This window comes from Akebia trifoliata, unplaced genomic scaffold, assembly GCF_017979445.1.
Source record: "Akebia trifoliata isolate Shusen 1 unplaced genomic scaffold, ASM1797944v1 Contig00614_ERROPOS522519+, whole genome shotgun sequence".
Taxonomy (NCBI): Eukaryota; Viridiplantae; Streptophyta; class Magnoliopsida; order Ranunculales; family Lardizabalaceae; genus Akebia; species Akebia trifoliata.
Genome location: NW_028237132.1, coordinates 5,551 through 11,100, shown reverse-complemented (window position 1 = coordinate 11,100; position 5,550 = coordinate 5,551).

The window sequence follows — 5,550 nt, the reverse complement described above, 5'->3', positions numbered from 1 at the left end:
AATAGAAGAACAAAATTTGTTTAGTTGATCCCAAATCTATGGAATAAGGTTTTGTTATTGTCAATGAACTAATTAATCCCTAAAGTTAAAAAAGAATGAAAAAAGAATATTGTTTAAAGAGAGGACTGATGAAGGTTAGGTGGGGTCAGCCCAAGGCTTTTAAATATCGTTCTCTATCACCTATATGCTATATCCAAATCAATCTTGCAAAGTGCTCCATATCTCTATCTGTTTCAAGTAAGTCTCTCTGACTCTCTCCTTCTCTAATTTTTTTATAATTAAGTCTCTCTTAAATGAATGAACACTTACTATATAGAACAGAGGTTTGTTGTTTTGAAAGTTATGCGCTAAGCTGATGAACCATTGACACGATGCCATGTGTACTAAAAAAATAAAGCACTTAACTGCTCATAAATTTTTTCTCAGTAACCTATCACTTTTGCTCGGCGTCATGCCATTGGTTCATCAGCTTAGCACATCAACTTTCAAAACAGCAAATCTCAGTTCCTTAATATATCAGTCTACCTGCCTCATGTAAATGCTTAATGGGGTACCTTTTTTTTAGTCACCCAGTAATATTAGACACACCTGGTGACTATATGGCCCTGCTTGGTACACAACAAATCATTTGCACTGCAAATGGCTTGTTATGAATGATTGAAATTTCTTGCGAATCATTTTTTTTGTGATTTGTTGATCTTTGCAATAAAAAATTTCATTGTGATTTTGCAAATGATTTGCGCTACTTTTAGTGCCACAAATCATTTACCGAAATTTCTTAAGAATCTAGGTGATCCATGCAAAGTTTTTGAAATGCAAATCATTTGTATTGTGTACCAAGCACCAGTAAAATTTATTTCAGAAAATTATTTGCATTCGCAAATGATTTGCAGAGTACCAAGCAGGGCCTACATATATCAAAAAATTAACTTAATCCATCCAAGATAGTTAAATTTGAACATTGTTCAATGAAAATTCTAAAATATGGGTGTTTTAGAGTCTTGGGGATAACCCCTGTTGTAAAATTTAATTAAATGGAACTTCTATCAAAGAAGGACCCTATTGTATCTGCATTTCCTTAAATTTACCTTTATGCAGTCTTTTTCATACTTCTCCTTTCGGTTGAGTGTATATTTTCCTCCACTCTCGGGTGTGCCATACCAAAGTTAAGCCCTATGACCCTCTTATATTCATAGCTCCTCCTCTTTAACAGATGGGTCTTTTGCAGTAGTTGGTTGGTTAACATGGAATCAGAACACTAGGTTCATATAAGTCATGGGTTCCATTCTTTCCATACTTATGGGTGAGGGGGAGTGTTGAGTGTATGTGTGTGATCATACCCCAGTTTAGCTCCTTCACCCTCTTATATTAATAGTTCTCCCCATGTCTAACATATTAGTCTTTTGGAGTGGTTGGTTTGCTAGCAATGAATGACATAAAAAAAAAAACAAAAAAACTAAGTAATCATTAGTACATAAAGATCATATTTGATAACCAAAAAAAAAAAAAAATCCATTATATTTTAGGGATTATCACCTATGTAATCTAAATATTTAAAAAATGCATATGACATGATAATTTGAAAATCTTGCAAACCCTGTTTTGTACTTTCCCCTTAAAACATTGTCTTAATTTTGACATATATTAGTTACATTGATTTATGGATTAGGAAAAGAACACCCAACCTAGTTTACTCAGCCAAGTTTATGACTGCAAACTTGGTTGGCTTTGCCGTGTTCACATCAACTTGGTCTATATTTTCATATACCCAATGAATCATCTTGAACTTTTGACTATCTCGTATCTTTCATTAATTTAGGGGAACAATTTGATATGTAGTAAGGTTGATACTTGGTAACGATGCAGGTAAGTTTGATCAAAACGACTAATTGGTTGAAATTATAAAGATAATTCTAAAGGACCATCACGCACAACAGAGGGATGGCTAGTAGCTGTAGTGTAACAAAACAAAATGAAATAGGAGACTATACTGCAATTGACATTGATGAAGATCCGACAGAGTGGTCTGTGGTTTCTATCAAAGAGAAGCTCAAGAAACTGTCTCCAACAACACGCCCAAAGCATTGTATCAACAGGATTCCTGAGAGTATTCGCAAAGTAAATGAAGATGCCTATACCCCTCAAATACTCTCAATTGGACCATTACATCATGACAAACCAAATCTGAAAGCTATGGAAGAGCATAAATGGTGGTACATGAATGACCTACTTCGTCGATCACCAGGAGAAAGTTTGGTTGTTTGCGGCAAAGCCATTATGGCATTGAAAGAAGAAGCTAGAAATGCTATGCAGAGACCATTGATCTTGGTCAAAACAATAATTTTGAAGAAATGATGTTACTTGATGGTTTTTTATAATAGAATTCTTCTTAAAGTGCTTAAAAGAAGATTTGAGAGACAAAGATGATCCCATATTTAATGTTACTTGGATGCTCATACCTCTCAAACATGAGTTGCTAATTCTTGAAAACCAAATTCCATTTATTGTCCTCGAGACTTTATATGATCGTTTAGTTCAGCATGTGCAACCTTCTCGCTCCTTTGTTGAACTTACCTTGGATTTCTTTGCTCAGTCTTTCGACATTATTCCAATGAAGTTAGGAGAGAAGTCCAATCAATGTTGGCATGGAATCCACCATTTACTCCATCTCTTCCACCATTGCCTCCCATTGCAGTCTTCGGCGGTTTTGTATGTGGATTACTTACAATGTGTGACAGAGTTGAGACGAGGGGGAATCACTTTTAGGAAGGGTGAATCTCACAACTTATTAGACATTAAGTTTTACCCTGAAGATGGAGTTCTAGAAATCCCAACTTTACGCATTGAAGACGATACCGAGAGGATCTTTAGAAACCTCATTGCTTTGGAGCAGTGTTCCCAGGGAATTACCCAGCACTTTACATCTTATGCTACCATCATGGATATGCTTATCAACTCCAAACAAGACGTAGAGCTGCTTCAACAACGAAGAATCATAATTAACTGGTTAGGAGACGAGGAAGAAGTTTCAGTTCTCTTCAACAAACTGGGTAAGGGACTTGCTGTAGAACAGTTCTATTTCGGTAAGCTTTGCAAGGAGATTGATAAATATTATAATACACCTTGGCACAAAAGGAAGGCAACCTTGAAGCGTGTCTATTTCAACAGTCCATGGGCATACTTTTCATTCGGTGCTGCCATTGCTGTCCTCCTTCTAACTTTCTTACAGACTGTTTTTTCAATCCTTTCTTATGCTCATGATAAGTCTAAGGGTTGATACCCATGCTTGTACTTTCAATTATCTTTATATGAGAAATAATTATATCATTTCTTGTTCTTTTCATATACATATATAAAATTTGTTTACTAAAACAAAATAGGACATAAAGAGAAGAGAAAAAGACACCCTCCCCCCCTCGTTGCTCCTATTTTATTTTTTCTACAATCTACAAAACATAGAAAAGGTGAATTAATGAAAAAAAGAACAGGAATAAAATCCAACTTAATTTCTTTTATTTTGGGGGCACAAACTTTATTTCAATTATTTGTTTTTATGTAACAGTGCCCAAAGATGGTGACAGATCGATCGGACCAGATTTGTAGTAAAATCTGTTCAATTATTGAACCACTGATTATTGTGAATTTCATCTTATTTTATTTTGTTAATTTGTGAAATATATTTAAATGTAATGTATAAAAAAAAAGTTTATTTTCTTTTAATAAATGAGAAACTTGTTCAACCAAATTGAAATGAGGCCATGGTTTTAAAACTAGGTTTCACATCTTTTCCATGCTAGATACCGAGTCGTTCTGGACAAGTTTTCTAATGTGTTTGAGATGTTTAGTTCAAAATTTTGAAAATGGGATTTTAAATCTCATCTGAAAATTGATTTGTCCGTCTGTCTACTCCATGCCTAATACCTAGACGACTCGAGCGATACGTCGTGGTCTCAAACGAGTTTTGAAACCATGAATAGGGTGGACCATAGGTTGATCATTTGTGCAAATTTTCTATCCAATCATCTATTCTGTACTGTTATTTAAATATTGATGTGTAAATTTCTCTAATTTTTTTAATTTTATTTTATTTGAGCCAGTGATAAGCCTAAGCAGCAAACTGAAAAGATTTTAATCAAACTAGTAGGTAGCATTAGCAATCCCACATGTATTAAAAAATAGTATTGAATTATTTTATAATTACTTAAAAAAATTATTTCAAATAAATAACCTTGAGTGTTTATAACATTTTATTATTTAATATATTATAGGAATCTTTTTGTAATTTAAAATTTTCAGGTAATTGTAAAGATATTTTGATAAAGTATATTTTCATGATCTTAGAAATCTAATGTTACAGGTTCGTGGGATTGTAATTTTATATCGTAAAGATTTTTTTAATTTAAATATTAATGAATTTCATTTTGAAGATAACATAATAAAAAAATTATTTATGTAATTTGAAAATATTAATTAACATGATTTTTAAGTTGTGGACCGAAAATGACCTTCATAATGGTAAATTTAAATTAAATCCAAGGGCATTTTGGTCTTTCAAATTTTGACATCAACAAACACCTATTTCCTCTCTAATTACAGTAGTAAAGATAATAACTGATCGTTATGTCATTTAATAAATAAATATCTGATTTTGTCTAGTTAGTGATGGGCCAGGCTATTTGAACTTGGGCTTAAACCCCCCCCCCCCCCCCCCCCCGAACAAATTTTGGGTGGGATTACTAGAGGTAAGTGGGTCCGTATGAATTTATGGGTTCATGGATATAATTTGTATGGGCCTAGTTATTGTTAGGCCCATATAACAAATGGGCAAGGCCTAAGCATATAAATTCATACCTCTGTGCTGGGGTTCTGACTCTGTATAATTGGGCCTATCATGATCTGGAGCATATTTCATCATCATCATTGAGTGGAATCGCACATAATCTAAATCGAAAACATGGAACCTCAATATACGGATATTATATTATCACTCTTGAGATTCATATAAGAGATGATTTGAAATTGGCTAGTTGATAATTCGAGGGACAAACCGATTCCTTGTAAATTCTGTCTATTTTATTCTGACATTCGTCATTTTATTGTATGGGGCCAATCAAACTTGTTTAGGTAAATCTCGAGGAATACATAGCTGCCGGGAATTACCCTTGTTCCTTCCAAGTTCTCCTTGATTCTCTGTTATTAATGATGATAGTCGCTACACTTCACGAGTCCTGAGAAACCAACATATCTACTATGACAATCAAGTTAGTCAATATTTTTGACTCAGGATCCAATATGGTGTCCCATTACTATAATAAAGGTTAGGTGTCTGTTACGTTTTTGTTGGAGTTTGAAAATCCTAGGGTTCTTAACCAAGTCGTACACGCATCCCAATGTAGTTGAACTCCAACAAAAATGTGCCACGTAGACACCTAACATTGTTATAGGAGCGTGACACTGTTCTGGATTGTCAAACTATTTCTATACAGTACATCAAGATTATGGTTAGCATCACATACCATTTTCATGTTGGGGTAATCTAAAAAAAAAAAA